The sequence below is a fragment of the Silene latifolia genome, chromosome 11, assembly GCF_048544455.1.
Source record: "Silene latifolia isolate original U9 population chromosome 11, ASM4854445v1, whole genome shotgun sequence".
In the NCBI taxonomy this organism is placed as follows: domain Eukaryota; kingdom Viridiplantae; phylum Streptophyta; class Magnoliopsida; order Caryophyllales; family Caryophyllaceae; genus Silene; species Silene latifolia.
This window is the reverse complement of record NC_133536.1, coordinates 65,855,277-65,874,176: the sequence shown is the minus strand read 5'-3', so window position 1 is coordinate 65,874,176 and position 18,900 is coordinate 65,855,277. Positions and strand designations below refer to the sequence as shown.

The window sequence follows — 18,900 nt, the reverse complement described above, 5'->3', positions numbered from 1 at the left end:
GTGGTTTAGGGAGGACTCCACCAAACTCTCATTCTTGATGAGATGTCAAAGGGGCATGTCCAAGGTGTTGTTGATGTTGCTCAACACCTTGAAAAAGTAATCAAAAGCTTGTTCATTGTCGTGATAAAGTTCTTCAATAGATGTTTGCCCTCGTTGTCGGTCTTGATCGATAGCATTACCAATGTAGGGATTGAAAATCCCTTCAAACTCATCGTCCCAAAGACCACAAACTTCATCTACTTGATCACTAAAGATCTCTTGAGTTGATAGAGACAACTCTCCCATTATCTTGTTTTGGCCAATGAGGCCATCTTCTTCATTGCTTGACTTTGGTGAGCTTTTCAAGCTCTCTTTGTTACAATTCACTTGCTCTTTGAATGAAGCATCTTCAATTTTCTTCTTCCATTGGAGTTCCGACTTCTTCCTATCATCCTTCCGGCTATAATGATCGATCATGAAACATGGTTCATGTAAACGGGGAGCTCTCATAGTTTTGTCAAGATTAAAAGTTATACTCTCATCTCCCACTTCTAGAGTGAGCTCTCCATGTTTCACATCAATCACCGCACCCGCGGTGTGTAAGAAAGGTCTTCCTAGGATGATTGGAATGTTGGAATCTTCTTCCATATCAACAATAACAAAGTCCACCGGGATGAAAAACTTCCCAACTCGTACGGGAACATCTTCCCATATCCCTAATGGTGTCTTCGTCGATCTATCGGCCATTTGGAGTGTGATATTGGTGCATTTAAGCTCTCCCATCCCCAACCTTTTGCTCACCGAGTACGACATAACACTCACACTAGCCCCTAGATCACATAAGGCTTTCTTGATCGTGGTGTCGCCAATGGTACACGGTATTGAGAAGCTTCCCGGATCCTTGAGTTTTGGGGGTGAACTCCCTTGAAGTATTGCACTACTCACCGTAGTGAAGGCGATAGTCTCAAGCTTCCGGATCGACTTCTTCTTTGTGAGGATGTCTTTCATGTATTTCGCATAGGCCGGCACGTGATTGATTAATTCCGTGAAAGGAATTGAGACTTCCAAATTCTTCACAATTTCCATAAATTTTCCAAGTTGGTCATGAAATTTGGGCTTGGCTTGACGACATGGAAAAGGAAGTCTAATCACAATGGACTCCTTCTCCTTGACCTTGTCTTCATTTTTCTTTGAAATTTCTTCTTTTGATGATTCTCCATCTTTGGAGTTTTGCACAATTTCTTCCTTATCACTAGCTTCCACAACTTCATCCTCAACTTGCTTCTTCGGTGCTTCATACCTTGTACCACTTCTTAAGTGAATGGCAATAATCGTTTCATGTCTTGGGGGATTACTTTGAGGTGGTAATTGCCCCTTTTGTCTTTGTGAGCTTGAAGATGCTAGTTGAGTCAATTGGGTTTCCAACATTTTGGTGTGAGCTAGGATGTTGTTGATGGTAGTTTTCTTTGCTTGACTATCTTTTTGCATTTGGGTGAAAAATTCTTGTTGATTCTTTTGCATTTGGAGGACCGCTTTTTGAACATCAAAACCTTGGTCATTTTGTTGATTGTATGGATTTTGATTTTGGTAACCTTGGTTTTGGTTGTAAAAGGGTCTTTGATTTTGGTTTCTCATGGGAGGTGGGGTGTATGTTGTTTGAGGGTTTTGAACATTTTGGCTTTTGTATGAGAGATTTGGATGGAATTTGGTGTTTTCATTGAAATAGTTGGAATAAGGGGTACCACTCTTGTATGCTTGGAAAGCATTTACTTGTTCATTTGTTCCCCTACATTCACTTGAGTCATGTCCCAAAGTTCCACAATTCTCACATATCCCACTTGGGATTGATGAGGATGCCGTCATGGCATTAACATGATGCTTTGGTGATTTTGAGGCTTCTTCAAGTCTAGCCATAGCTTTTTCAAACTTCAAATTGATGGTATCAATGTGAGCACTAAGTTGAGCACCCAATTGAGTAACGGAGTCCACTTCGTGCTTTCCTCCTCTAGTAACCTTGTGAGGTCTACTATATTGTGAGTTATGGACCGCCATTTCCTCAATTTTGTTCCAAGTTTGATTGTCATCAACTTCGGTGAACATTCCATTTGATCCCATGTTGAGAATGTTCATTGAATCTTCATATAGACCGTTCCAAAATTGTTGTACCAAGAACCACTCGCTAAGTCCATGGTAAGGACATGAGCGACAAATTCCTTTGAACCACTCCCAAGCTTCATACAAAGATTCTTCATCCCTTTGCTTAAAACCCGTAATTTGAGCTCTTAGCATGTTAGTCTTTTCCGGTGGGTAGAATTTTTTGTAGAAAGCTAGAGCCAACTTCTTCCAAGAACAATTCCGAGAGTGGCCTTATCAAGGCCCTTCAACCATTGTTTCGCGGTGCCAATTAGAGAAAAAGGAAATAAGACCCATCGAATTTGGTCTTGAGTTACACCGGTTTGAGAAATCGCATCACAATAGTCACAAAAGGTCTCCATATGAGAGTGAGGGTCTTCACTAGGCATCCCCCCAAATTGGCTCCTTTCGACTAATTGGATAAATGCGGATTTGGCAATGAAATTTCCGGTTAGATGTTGTGGTGTGGGAGTACCATTGGGTAGGTTCTCCTCGGTGGGTACGGAATATGATGAAAACTTAGGCATTGTGGGTTGATTTTGTGTTGTATTTTGTGTTGGGTTCTCCTCACCTTCTCTTGCAAAAGGGTTGATGAACTCAATAGTTGGTTGAATATCTACAACCTCACTAATACCTCTCAAATTTCTCCTAGCAAGTCTTCTATTGGTTGTCAAAGTTCTTTCAATTTCACGATCAAAACGTAACAAATCACCTTGTGACCTTCTAGACATGCAAAATATCAAACAACTCGAAAACAATTAGAACAAACCTTGAGGAGTTTTACTTCCTCAAGGCAAAGAAAGACACAACTAATAATAATATAAGAAAATCTAAATCAAGATAACACCGTCCCCGGCAACGGCGCCATTTTTGGTCGGGACTAAATCTTTTCGGTAACTTGTCGTTAGGAGCACCTAGACCAAAACACAATTTATAGCTTCACAAACAACTCTACAATTAGTAAAGAGACAAGTAAAGGTCGGATCCCAAGGGACGGGAATTGAGATGAGATTTCTATTGAGACTAGTGGTGTCTTAGGGGTGTCACAATTTGGGTTGATGTAGAAGGTCACTAAACTAAATAGCAATGAAAGTAAATAAGCAAGATGAATTGAAAGGGTTGTAAACAATTGATAAAAAGCACTAGGGTGTCATGGGGTCATAGGGGATTCATGGGAATTGATCATACAAACATGTTCTCAAATTATAAGCAAGCAATTATTGTTGTGATGGATTGAGTTGAGTTATATCTTACAATCCTAGGAAAGTTTGGGTCCCGGAGCCGAATCGATTATATTGTACAACACCTACAAGTCGACTTAGTCTTCCCTACTCAACAACATGCATGGTCTAATGAGACTCGAGTTGGTTTATATCTTACAAGTCTCATTGAAAAGGTAGGTGATGGGTAAAAAATGGAAGGATTCATAGGCTCGCATTTCATCAAACATAACATGTGCATGAGTTGAGATCAAAACAAGCAAGAAAATAAACCATGAAAGCATATTAATTTAAGCATGAATCATTCTCCATGTTGGTTTCCCCTAATTACCCATTAACCCTAGCTATGGAACTACTCACTCATTATCATGTTGAACATGCTAGCAAGGTTGTCAATCATACCAACAAAGTGAAACATGATGAACAAATGAAAGTAATTAGCAATAATTAAAAAGGGATTAAGAGAATTATACCTACTAATGATTCCAATAATAAAGCAAAGACTAATAGAAGTACTTGATGCTTGATTGAGAGGTTGTCAATCTCCCAATAATAACCCAAATAATCTTCAATTACCCAAAATAAAGGATGAACAAAAGAGAGATTAAGGAAATAAAACTTGTATTAAAACTTGATTAATTGTTGATTACAAAACTAAAGAGATATTTGATTGATATTAACTACTCTAAGAATTGATAAGAAGAACATGCTCTTTCAATTAGACTAATGGGGTATTTATAGTGGAAATTAGGTGGATGCATTAGGGTTAACTAAGGGCTTAAATGACGATTAAGTCCCTACTTAAGGAAACGCCGGTATTTTCTGAAGGATGGGCATCTTTCTTAAAGCTTGAAGAAACGAATTTGCGCTGTCTTGGAATCCGTGCGTCTTAGGCTCGGGACGGCCGGATTCGTGAGTCTCTGCCCGGGCGTCTTTGGGAGAAGACGGGCGTCTTAAGGTCTTCTGCCGGGCATCTTTGATGGAAGATGCACGGATTGTGGTCCTGGGGACGGGCGTCTTCAGGACAATCCGCACGGATTGCTGCTCAGCCTTGTTTCTTCTTCTTTTCTTCCCTTTTCTTCATAAAATCCTTGGGGATTTCCTTGGGGATGCAAGGATCTTTCCTCATCATTGCCCAACTACTATAATATGTACAAAGGCCTTCTAATCTTGTCTCTCCTAGATGCTTGGTCATTGAATTCAATCAATTTAGTCTCATTTTGCCATGAAAATGCAAGGTTTGCACTCCTTTCCTACCAAGGACACAAAACCTCAAAGAATATGCAAAACAAAGAGCTAAAGACAATAAATGACCCAAATATGTACTAAAAAGCATGGGAACAAGGCTAATTCGGGGACTAAATATGCGCTATTTATGGTCACATCAACATGTTACTAGCATGGCCACATTATAAATCATCCATCCTGCAACATCATTATTCATCACATATTATCATATATGTACTACTTCCCTTTTCCACCACATCATTCATCCTTCTCATATACTTTTCCAACAATTCCAAACAACCTTGTAAACCAACTACCATGCAACATGCCTATTCACAACACTTTATCATATATCCACTTCATCATTTTCCAACATTTCTATATAACACATCATCCGACATACACAATAGGACATTAGTAAACACATCATCCCATGACACCCCATAGTGACCGGTTCAAAGTTGTAGGGTGAGTTCGCAACTTTAGGACGTCTCCCAAGTCTTTGCATTAGCTCCTACAACTTCTACCCGAGTTCATTTTAGTTTAACTCCCTATGTTCATTAGGTTCATTGGTTAAAGGTTTCAAGATCGTCGCTCTGATACCACTTTGTGACACCCCCATATTCCAAGTGCCTTACCAGGACCACTTAAGGTATGTGAACGCCACCATATCGGTTACCCGAGGCAATGATAATCAAATAGACAATAATGAAACGTACTTTAATAGTAATAAAGCTTAAGTGATACAAGCCAAAATTCCAAAAACTGTTAAAAGGAAATACAAGGTTCTCAAAACTGTCAACTACTAAACAACTACAAAATGTTCGACACAGCGGAAGACTTCTAAAACTGCAACGTGATGACTCATCCCAGCTATCCCATGCGCATCGTCTCATACCTGCTCAATACTGCTCACCACCCCCGAACGGATCACCACAGTTTTTAAAACATTTAAATGGGGTCAGTACTGATTACACAAAAATAATAGCCACAATGAAACAGGAACACAAACAGCTCAAACAGCTCAAACCAATCTCCAGTCTCCATCTCCAATCTCCACACAACTGACTGTTGGGAAATGTGTCCTCAACAATAGTGCGATCATGTGATTTAAATATCATTATTAAATCTCATTTTAAAGAATACAATTGGGAAGTAATTTTGTTACTGTCAACTGGTCAACATATATCGGTAATGATTGGTGACTAGAGTTTGACATTACTTTATCGTGTGACGGTGGTGATCGATTGACCCCTAGGTCATACCTATAGGGCAATACTCTTAATTGATCATTTAATTAATCGTATAATGTTACGAGTTAATTAAATTACTTGAAAAATTGACGGACGATTTTGGAAGTAAAATTTACGTATCAAATTGAAATATGATTAAATGAGATACGGTCTGAGTAATCGAATTGTTTCATTACTCGGATGAAATTGTTGTTTAAAGAAACAATCGGAATTGAATGAATTATTATAAATATGATTTATAAATTGGTAAAATATTTTGGTATAAGTAATTATGAATTACTAAGTCGATTTTTGTATATGACGTATTTTTATTAATACGTTGATTTTTAATATGATAAAAATACATTGCATTGTTACATGTCATGTAACATGTAACATGTGACAAAATTGACAAATGACAAAATATAAAATGGACTTTCCATTTTATAAGTACCGAAATATTAAGAGGGTTTTAGTGGAAAAATTGTGTTAATTATTTTAATAAGAGAAAACACAATGATGATCTACCTATGTGTAGCCATGCAAGCCTACATTTCTTGGGTAGAAAAATTAGCCCATGCATTGGGCTCTCCTTCCCTCCCAATCGGTTCTACATAGAAAAGAACAAGAGTTCTTTTACTTAAAATAATTATTATTCACCATATGTATGTGTGGGTGATTATTATTATTCATTCAACCATGTAAAAATTATTTTTAGAGAGATAAAAATAATACTCTTCCTCTCCACATCTCCTACCCGGTTTTAGGAGTCTAAACCAAACAAATTTTTGGTTCATTTTTCATGAGATTAATATTATACTAGCTCAAATAATATTAATTAGATTAAGAGTTAAGCTTTGGGTATTATTCCTAAGGAGAGATCCTACACTTGGATCTTGTTCTTCCATTAAAGGAAAGCTCAAGAACAAAAGAAAAGGAGATTTCTTTTGTGCCCATTTGAACCGAAATTTCAATGTAAGGATATGATTTCTTCTCTTTTATTATATTGTTTGCATGCATAAAATCCATGTTTAATTTTATGACAAATTAATTTTGACATATAAGAGTATGTTAGTATGTATATGAATCTACATTTCCTTCACTGACTACACACCAAAGTGTGTAGTCCTGCCAGAGTACCCATCGCAAAAAGTACTCCTCGCCGCCAGTGGGGGACCGCAGCCGTTCCCACCTAAGCCATGTTCATCTCCATCGAGCGATAAACCCAAGTTCATTAATGTGCACATCCCTTCTGTGGCGGGCTCCACATAAGGCAAATTAAGGGCGTGAAGCCACTCCCGCAAGTGACTCTACTCAGCCAGGGACGCACCCCGAAGATCACAGATAGTTACACAGCTAATCAACATTATACTATCAACAATCACCAAAACCAATCCAACAACGATATGAGATACAACAACAACAACAACAACAACAACAACAACAACAACAACAACAACAACAACAACAACAACAACAACAACAACAACAACAACAACAACAACAACATTATGTAACTAATACTGAGTAAGGAAACCCTACCTGGAACAGCAATCACCAAGATCGTCACAATCAGCTAATCAACATCATCCTTCACTGAAATTACTTCCTATCAAACATACAATCATACAATCACAATCTAACATCAACAATAATCCCCAAAACCCCCAAATTACCCAATTAGGGTTTCAACCAACTTTAACAAAACATTATAAAAATTATATAAAAAGCTTACCCTCGACACAAGGATCACAACGGCGTAAAGAACAAGATGATCCGACACTCCTAGCCTTGGGGATTTGTTAACAATGCGAGGAACACACTTACGTAACTTCTTTTCTTCTCAAAAGGGGGTTTTAAAATGATAAAAGAGATTAAGAAAGATGACGGAGGCTTTATATAATAATCCCGCATTATTAACAAAACCCGTCAAAATCACCTGTAAAACACACTTACTCAATCGAGTAAGTGACATACTCGATCGAGTGCCCCTTACTCGATCGGGTGCCACACGTACTCGATCGAGTACCCATCAGGCAGAATATTGTTTTGCGTAAAAACATACTTACTCGACAGAGTAAGCCCACTCGATAGAGTACCCATAGACATAGAAAACCGTAGTATTACATGATCTCCCCCTAATTTAAGAGGTTCTTTAGGTAACGATATCATATTCATGGCGACGAATTTTCGGGTTGAATAAGATTTGTGCGGATCTTCACACATACAAAAATAACTAAAAAGAAAATATTATCTAGACTTACAAAAAATATTATGACTTGTACACTAAAAGTCGAATACTGTAAGAATATTCTAGTATAATATCAGTATCATATCGTATCACATAATATCGTTAACTTGCATACTGATGTATCATATCTATTCTTACCTTATTGTAGGATATGTAGTTAGGGTAAATATATGTGTAAATGTATATAAGAAGGAGTCTTGTATGTTGTTGGCAATCGTTCAATAATAAAAGGTTCAACGCTTCTTATATGATTTCTAGTTTATAATGGCATCAGAGAAGGTTTGATCCTATATTCAAAAAAAAAAAATCAAAATCAAACACAAATAATCAATTTTTCATTCAACAAAATCATGACGAAGAATGGTGATAACAACAACAAAGTTAAGGGAGACGGATTTGAAAAATCAATGATTTCACCGTCGTCCCTGCTGTATCTCCATCCCTCTGACAGTCCGAGTTTGTCACTAACTCAGACAATTTTTAATGGCGAAAATTACGATTTGTGGGCCGACGTAGTCAGAAATGGTCTCGACACCAAGAACAAATTAGCTTTTGTCGACGGAACCATCAAAACCTGCATCTAGTTCGGATGGAGAAGAAAGTTATGAGGCTGTCGCATGGCGACAATGTAAAGCTATGGTCAAGGCGTGGCTACGAAACGTCATCGATATCAAGTTACATCCAAGCATTACATTCTCGGCCACAATGACGGAGATTTGGAAGGAGTTGAAGGAACGATACTCGGCAGGGAACGCACCCCGCGTTCATCAATTAAAAAGCGAATTGAACAAGTGCAAACAAGGCACGCGATCTGTGGTGGAGTACTACACCCATTTGAAGACGATATGGGATGAATTGGCCAATTATAGCTGAGTCCCCAAGTGCACTTGTGGAGGAGGCACGACGTTACTGGAGGAACGAATAGAAGAAAAAGTTCAGCAATTTATTATGGGGCTCAACACGGCTTTATATGGTCAGATTCGATCCAATTTGTTAATGGAGGACAATCCGACTTCTTTGAGTCGGGCATATGCACTCGTCTTGAGGGAAGAAAGGCACCAGACTGTAACCCGAATTAAAGAAGATCATAATGAAGTAGCAATGGCGGCAAAAGACCAGTGGCAGTACCGGTGCAGGACGTGGCAGTGCTTGGCCCAAGGAGCAGGGTGATGTAGAGGCGAACCTCCCTCCTCGATGTACTCATTGCAATAAGTTCTACCATACAGAGGAAAACTGTTGGGACAAGCATGGGTACCAAGGCAGAGGACGAGGAAGAGGATGCCGTGAAGGAAGAAGCCCTGGCCGTGGAGGACGAGGCAATGGCAGCTCTTTCAAAGTCGCAAATGCCACCACCACAGGTGAAACAGAGACGACAAAATAATTAACAGTCGAAGAACTTGAACAGCTCCGGAGTCTCCCCATAGCCAATCCGGGAGGTAGTCATAAATTGTTAGGTAAAAATAACGTATACTTGACTGAATGGATGCTCGACACTGGTGCATCGCACCATATGACAGGACGACGTGACTTACTTACAAATGTATGGAGAAGCGCACCGTCGACCGTAGGCTTACCAGATGGATCACAAATCATTGCACAAGAACATGGAAACATCACATTAAATGACAAATTCCAACTAAAGGATGTTTTATATGTCTCGACCCTAACATGCGATTTAATTTCTATTCAACAACTTATTGACGAAAATAATTGTGTTCTGACGTTTCATGTTGACTATTGTGTTATATATGACCAATTTATGAAGATGGAGATTGGACGGGGTGAACAGCGTGATGGGGTTTATTATCTGACGAGTTGACGAGAAGTAGCAGCCAAAGCAAAGACTGATTGTGACACATGTCTTTGGCACCAGAGGTTCGGCCACCCATCAAGCAGTACTTTACCTTTTTTTCTCCCATTTAATTGGCAATAGTCTAATTTGGAATTCTCAACACGTTTGTGATCCTTGTTGTCGAGCGAAAAAAACTCGGCCTCCTTTTCAAGTTAATAATAAAAGAAGTCGTGATTTATTTTCTTTAATCCACTGTGATATTTGGGGACCATATAGGGCGAGTAGTTTCTCAGGGCCTTATTATTTCTTGACCATTGTTGACGATTCTAGTCGAGGGGTATGGGTTTACTTTATGAAAGATAGAGGAGAAGTAAATGAATTGATGCGTTTTTTCTTTAAGATGGTACAAACTCAATTTGGAAAACAAACTAAAATGGTCCAAAGCGATAATGGGATGGAATTTCTTTCGGGACCATTGAAAAAATATTACCAAGAACACATGATGGTTTTTCAAACGAGTAATATAGACACCCCCACAACAAAACGGAAGAGTGGAGCGCAAACATCGACACATATTAGAAAAAGCAAGGGCCCTACGGTTTCAAGCCAATCTTCCGCTTGAGTTTTGGGGAGAATGTATAGTGACTACTGCAAATTTAATAAATCGAACCCCCACCCGTGTACTAAATGGTAAAACTCTCTATAATATTTTGTATGGTATAAAACCGTGTCTTGATAACCTGCAAGTCTTTGGTTGTCTTGCTTATGCCCATAACAAGGAGAGGCCAAAAGACAAGTTTAATGAGCGAGGTAAGTGTTGCATCTTCATTGGTTATTCACGGGATAAAAAAGGCTGGAGGATGTACGACTTAAAGCAACAAAAATGTTTTGACTCAGGTGATGTTATATTCTACGAGCATATTTTTCCTCTTGCTTCCTTAAATGCAACATCAGATGCTACACAAAAGGCAGCCACACATGACTCAGGTCAACATCATGTTTCCTTAATTTGTGAGGAGCATGAGCAAACAACTGAAGAGATTGTCACAGAAAGGGGGAGTAATAATATTAATGATGATGGCGTAGATGGTAATGATACGGAGGGATAGTCGACTGAAACAGGGGCTGATGCAGCTATAAATGTCGAAGCAGAGGTGGTTCAAGAAGAACCTGTTTCTATCGTGCAGGAACAAGCACTAGGACGGGGTGCTCGTGACAAATTTGAACCATACTGGAAAAGAGATTATATTTGTGTAGATCCTCATTTCTGCACCTCCCGCAAACCACCCGGTGATGATTGAGCCGCATGTTTGGTACACGGAACGATTTATGACAGTTCGTAAGTTTATCGTCAAGTGATAGCTCAAATACTTGTGTCTACCCCTTGGTTGTCATCTATGCACCATTGCGGTCGTTTTGACAGTAATTAGAGTTTATTTGGAGTCCGAGTCAAAAACCGCTTCATTTTCTAATAAACCGTTTAAAATGCCGAGCCGGAATGCCCTAGAATATTCAAGATATTTATTCCATAATTTAATTTTATATTCTTTTGGTACAATATTTCCCGAAAATCTTATTTTAAGGAATAAGGAAGTCGAGATCTACCGCAATTCCGTAAAAGAAACGCGGAAATCTTTCTTCTGCGGGAGGAGACCTCTGTGGAAAGGACGCAGCACCTGCTGCGCCTCTTCCAAGAGTCATAGTGGCTGCTGCGCCTCTTCCCCAGTTCTTTTCTGTATATTTTCAGATCTTTTCGAGATTTGTTTCCAAAGTTTTAGTCATTCCACAATTCCTCCGTGTGATTAGTATAAATAGGGACCTTCGTTCCTCATATTTCTCACGCGAGTGTCCGCTCTTCTCTTCTCCCTTTGCATTCTAAGACCGTGCTCTAAGCTTATTGACGTCTACGTGCTTGATCAATCGACCACGTAAGCTCGGATCCTTCTGAGTACCAGTCATGTTTGCATGACCGACCAATTTGACCAACTACACTCAATTAATTAATAAATTTAATCTAAATCCTCTTACGAGGGCACTTTCATCATACATTCGAGTCGAGCAATCACTAAACGTTACCTTAGTTAATCTCGTTTCGTCAAAAATGTAAGTCTGAGGGTGTAAATCCCATCTTTTATTATTGTACCAATTAATTTAAGGTTTACGTCAAAAATATGCTTAAGAACGATTTCTAAAAACCCTTTTATCAAATTGTTTTTACGGATTAACTATAGGCAGACGTCGAGAAGAAACGCAGCAACAGCTGCGCCTCTTCGAAGAGTCCCAGCATCTGCTGCCCCTCTTCCAGAGGTTGCCGCAGTCCCTGCTTTTCTTCTTCTTCCTCGCCTCTTTGTTAATTCGTCTTCTTTTGTTTTCTTTTTCTTATTTTCTTCTCTTTCCTTCGCATATAATATTTGTAACACGTGTTCTTAACAATTTATCGCCTTAAATCCGACTTAAATCCCTTATAATCAATATTTACGGGTTTTCGTCATCAAATCAAACCCGGATTTTGGAGATTCGATTCGTTCATATCAAATCTCTGGAATTCGACTTTTGTATATGTTTTCATCTGTTTATCACGACTTTCGCATTGTTTCCGTCTTAATAGTTTAACCTAAATAACCCAAATTAATTTGTAATTAATTTCTAATTAGTCTTAATTCATTCTAATTCGTTTTAATTCGTTTTTACCGCTTTTATGACCAATTTCACCTGTTAATAATATGCTAAATCACTTTCATCCGAGTCGAATATCCATAATTAACCATTAAACACACCAACGAACATTAACAACACGCAGTTCTGACTTCACAGCCAGAACTCACATCAGGAACAGACGCAGTGACCAATGCGCCTCTTCCAAGATACGCAGCATTGCTGCGCCTGTCTCTGAACTTCCGTTCTTGCTTTGACCTAATTCATTAGTTTACGTATTAATCGACTATTAACCGTAATAACACTCTAATCTGTCCGTATTTTCTAACATAATTTTCTCTTGTTTTTCTCAAATTGTCCGTCTTAAATATATTTTTGACGTAAATCAATTAAACCATTGTAATTATTGTAATTTTAATTATCGTTATTTATTTATTGTATTGTATGGTTTATTTATTTGTTTTCACATGTAATTAATTTTAAACCCTACTTCGACATTAATGAGTGCTAATTACATGTTCACCGACTTAGTTAATTTTCACATGCTAGGATCAAAACGTTGGATGTTGCATTGGATGCATATAATCGACAACATATCGAGTACAAAAGATTTCCCTAATCATTAGTAGAGGTCGCTATCGAGGCGGGCGGGATTAGGTGTTCATTAAAAGGACTTCCTAATACGTACCCTCACCCCTTACTCCAGATCTCTGTGAACATCCGTGTTCATTGGCATCCACGAGAGTCATTCTAGACATAGAATGCTAAGGGTAACGAGTTCTTAGTGTCTATGTCATTACTTTGTGTTTTGACATGACGCGAAGTATTCGAACGGTTTCCAATTTTCAACAATAAATTGGTGGTGACTCTAGAAATGCAAATGCTTGTTTCCCAAGCGCCCCCGTGGGCCCCCCGTGTCCACAGTTTGGCGACTCCGCTGGGGAGTAATACACTTACGTGTTGCCAAGGGTGAAACTTGAACAAGGTTAGGGAATAGTTTATATGTGACAGTTGTCGGTTTTCATTACTCGACCTTCTTAGGTCATTTTATTCGGCCTTCCTAGGCCCAACCCAACCCATTCGACCAATCGTCCAAATTCTTATCTAGGGGTAAAGATGGATAGCGATTGACGTCAACCACACCATGATGCTTACTCATGTTTATATCAAGGGCTTTCACTACTCGAGGAAATGGACTAGGAACCGACCTTACTCATGTTTGGCACAGACCTCTCCACAGACCCGGGTTTGATTGCTCGGTATGGCAACCCACCCTTTTAAGCCAAAACCCTTATAAATGCACTCAGTATACCGTTATAATGCTTGTATGAATGCTTGTATCATATGTGATCACCATCTTTTAAACAAAACCATGACGAATTTTATAAAATCAAAAACCTTTTGGAGAAAGACTAGCACACAATTAGTTGAACGTCCAGATGAAGCTACCCTTGTGGAGAAATTCGTGGATAACTTGAGACCCATTTATGCAAACCACTTGAGGTACCAAAACATTAGGACCTTCAAAGATCTAACTACGCTAGGGACGAGAATTAAAGATGACATCCGTAAAGGGCTCTTGTCTAAAATGGTAGGTCGTGGATATCAAGGCTCAACGAGTCGTTCTTATGGCTCTACTAGCAAGACTGATGAGGTTAACCTTCTCGAATCATCAAAGAAGAATAACCCACAAAGGAAGTTCACAAACACTGGCGATACATATTCCAATGCTCTGAAAAGGTTGATGAAACAGGGTAAGCTCCAACCGATAGGGCCTACACCTGACCCAGAAAAGAAGTCCAAGTTCTGGGAGGAAAATGCATATTGCGAATATCATAGAGGTAAGGGACACGATAAAGAGAAATGCTTCAAGCTAAAACATGTCCTTCAAGATATGATCGAAGATGGTCGCCTACCAATACCTCCTGGAGGTAAGCCTAATAATACTCAGAAGCCACTTGGAGTTCTGATGATTACAGATGAAGAATCCACCTTGGATTGTTCACACCTCATTTCCCCAATCGAAGATGAGATTCATGCACTAGAAGATGAGGGGAGTTACTCCACCATTTATCCTACCATCACCGATTTTATTGTATGAGCGAAGAGTGTGAATAGGCAAATTTCAGAACTGGAAGATGTAGTAGCATCGTTCCGTAATCGAAGCACCATACCCAAGGAGAGCGTGCCACTAAATATGTCTCCAAATTATACAATGCAAGAGGTAGTCGTCGTGCTTGACATTCTAGTCGACCAAATAATCAATTTAGAAGCTGAGATCATCATATTGAGAGAGCTTGCTACCGTCAACGGAATATGGGCCGATGACGATGAAGATGAATACCTCACTGAACACTATCTAGTGAAGGTTAGTCAGGATATAGTCAAAGCTAGCAAGGATCAAGATATAGACCACCTTTCTCATTCAGGGCGTCCATATCAAAATGTTTCTCAAAATGGTCCTATAGCTAATGGTCCAGTTACTAACACCAATGTCATCACCCCAACTGATGGCGAAGATACATCTACTGACCACTTGCTAAAATAACTACAGAAGACAAAGGCTGATCTTTCAGTCTGGCAACTAGTGGCAAATTCATTTCCTCATCGCCAAGCCTTGGCTAAATTGAATATAGCACACAACTCTACGCCTGGCGACGTAGTCAACTTGGTCTTCTAAGATTCAACTAAGCTAAGTAACCCAGTTACTTTCTCAGACGAGGATTTGCCTCCCTTCGGCGCCAGTCACAACCTAGCTCTATACATTACCGTTATATGCTTAAAGAAGAATGTGCCAATGACTTTGGTAGATGATGGCTCCGCAGTCAATGTCATACCATTGAAAACGGCATATAAATTAGGCATGAAAGAATCAGATTGGACTCCTACTAACCAAGGTGTTTGAGCATACGATGGAACACGGCGTAAAGTGGTAGGACTAGTCGACCTCACCATAGCCACAGGGCCGATTGAGCGAAAGGTTAACTTTCAAATAGTAGATATCGATGCATCATTCAACATACTTCTGGGAAGGCCTTGGATTCATGCTTCCAAAGCAGTAGCATCCACCATGCACCAGAAAATCAAGATCCCATTAGATGGCAAAGTAGTGACGATCACTTCGTCACCTATCAAGGCAGTGATAGAGAAAATGTCAAGCAACCAAGTAGTCACAGATCCAGTATACGACCTTGGGAGCTTTCATAGCATAAACCTTGTAGAGAGTGAACTGGCACCTCTATACTTTGATCCGTACTCCAATTTAGTGGTCAACCACATACTCAAGTCTCAGGGATACTTCCCGGGAATGCCACTGAATCCTGCCCAGAAAAATACCTTTGCACCTTACAAAGAAGGAAACTCTCAAAGGATACCATTGGGATTGGGATACAAACTCACGAAAGAAGAAGCTTTGGAGATGCTCACTCAATTTCAAAATCGTAAGAACAAGGGAATCCAAATGCGACCCTACCTCCCTACCCTAAATGGATACTTCGTTAGAGAAGAAAATCAAGAGTACTTTCACGGGTTTCCCGAACCTTGGCACAATAAAGGAACACAACTGGCTGGAATCGAGATCTTTCACGATTGCTACTTCATTCCTTCAGAAACGGTTCCTACCGTCAAAACTCGTCAAGCACCTTGTTTAGATGAACCGGCTGTTAGTTTTCTGTTTGGGGAGGACCGATTTGTTAGAGCTACACAAGACGAGATCATTACCATGATACTTCAGGATGACCACTTCAACCCTACAGCGTTAATCACCGAAACCAGTTCGAATCAGGAGAAAGTCAATCAAGTGGACGAACAACCAAGGAAAGCTCTTTAAAGTCACCCCTGGAGAAGGAGAGATGTTCAAAGGAGAACCTCAAGACAACGAATTTGAGTCAGAGTCGGAGTCGGAGTCGGAATCAGAGTCTGACTTTAGAGAAGTCCCTAGAGAGTCTCCTCCTGTCGTCACTCTTTGTTTCACCTAGCATAGCATCGAATAGTAACAGTAGCTCGGGAAATGCCCCAGCAGCTATCCCTTTACCGCCACTGACTACTGAATAGATGGCTTCTTTGTTTTAACTCCTTTCAAAATTTAATATGAATAAATCAGATTCTGCTTACTCTTTGTGTTATTCTAAATGCAATTCTATTTACGATGATAATGAGGATGACCCTGACCCAGACTCAATCGAATTACCTCCCTACATAGCTAAAGAAATATTACAAAAGAGGGAAGGGGCACCAGTTATAGAGAACAATGAGCCCATCAACGTAGGAACTGAACTAGAATCCCAAGAACTTAGGATGTAATCTCCTATAAAATCTAGTGCAAAACAGTGGCGGAAACACTGTCGAATGGGATTAAATACACAATGATAAACTAAAAACTCAAAATCGGATTAAGATAAATATAATCCAAGGGAAAATTCCAAAATACCTAAGTCAATACAAATGCCACTTTTGCTAAAAAGGGCTAAAAAATTAAAACCTCAAAAGTGTGTAACAAATCCAACATAAATAAAATAAAAGAGTAGGATCTACTACTCGCTAGCTCTCACTTGAACCCCAGCAAAAATCCAAAACCTGTCATGTTATATACATAACAACCACAATCAGTGGGGAGTAACTCAGGCGTTCTCCCAGCCACATTTCATTAAGTTGAAAAAGCAATGCTAATATATCAAAGTAATTATAAACTTAAAACATTAATATATCAACATAAGTTAAAAGCATAAATAAATAAGATAAGTATTTCAAACTCATAATCAAAAGGTAGAGTGAAACAATATCTCAATTCTTATGGAAATTAGCTTAGTGACTTAGTCTTGATTTTCACTCGGGATATACTAAAGTACCGAAGTACCAAACTAGCTTTGAGAACCTAGTGTTACGCCGTCGGTGACCAACTCCAAGTTTTCGAGGCTCAGTGTCACAGCGTCGGTAACCAACTCCAAGTTCTCTAACCAGGCTACTCAACTATAATAGGACGGCATCTTACCACGTAGTGCGAGGTCCTAGTCTAAGCTATGTACATATCTCCTGGGATTATCTTTACACCCAGTTCAACCACCAATCCAACCATAAGTGAATCAGTTCTATAGCTGACGGCAAAACCGTATATCTAAGCTTATTATTCTAAACCTTACACCTTACTTATTCCATAAGTTATTTAAATCCATTTCAAAAGATATTCATTACTCAAATTCCTTAAAAGGAAACTTTCCAAAAATAGTAAATTCCAAATATATTAACTTTCCAAAAGTGAAAACTTTCTTAAAGTATAAACATTCTTGAAATGAGACATCCTTAAAATGTAAACCTCATAAAAATAGTAATATTCTAAAAATAGAAACTTGATAAATATAAAAGGTTACTAAAAGTAGTAATATATTAAAAAAATATTAATTAATAAAAATAGAAACCATTAAACTACTTAATATTTCAAAATAGCTAATATTGGCTCGGGATGATTATAACAAATTCCATATGGACGTTTCATAAATACATTTCATTAACTTAGTAGTAAATTTCATTAACTTAGTAGTAAATAAAAAAGTAATAATTATTTTTAGGAAAGATATAAATAGTAAATTAATAGCTTATTTCTAAATCGGGTAAACTCATTTTAATACTAAATCATTTATTAAATAAATAAAATAATTTTATTCAATAATTTATATCAAAATAGGCTTCTTACACATTCTAGAATTATATGTTAAATGACCAAAATACCCTTTCTTAAAAATCTGGTTTTACCCAAATATTACTCGGTTTAACCGAAAGTAGTAATTACTTTATAAAATTGATTTCATCTTTAAAAATCGCTAAAATTTACATGAACTCTTTTTATATCATCCTCTGCCAGTATATAAAATTTCATGAATTTATCACTTCAATTGATAATTAAAACGTAATAAAAACCGATAAATCGATAAAACCGCAAAACGCGATTTAAACAATTAAAAATACATTTATACCAGAATAATTTACAAAAAAATTTATATCTTTCTAAAATGAATAATCAGAGTCAAAAATATAGTTGTCGTAACATTTAAATCAAGAAAATAAATTAAAGCATAAAAAGGTCTATTTTGGCCGAAACAATGAAATAATAAGAACAAAACCTAAATGAAATTTAAAATCATAATACTTATTATCCAAACTCTCAAATTAATCCAAAGGTCCAAATTATCGAAATATTTATAATTTTCAAAATTTATAATAATAATATTACTAATATGTCGAAATAGAACAATAATAATAATAATGAGACAATTTCATTTGTAAATACTTATCAATATGACAAATCTCATAAACATAATTATTTGACGAATAAATTAAAAACCAGAAACTTTCGGACCATACAACAATATTTTCGAAATGCATATTAATCAATAAAATATGAAAAAGCGAGAAAAC

At 38.1% G+C, this 18,900-nt stretch overlaps 1 non-coding gene across 1 annotated transcript; it reads left to right on the top strand.

The window, feature by feature from the left end:
- The first annotated feature begins 2,161 nt into the window (after positions 1–2,161).
- Positions 2,162–2,268, top strand: LOC141615559 (small nucleolar RNA R71). Its single transcript, XR_012529975.1, has one exon. It is a non-coding gene; the product is annotated as a small nucleolar RNA R71 (small nucleolar RNA).
- The last annotated feature ends 16,632 nt before the right edge of the window (positions 2,269–18,900 follow it).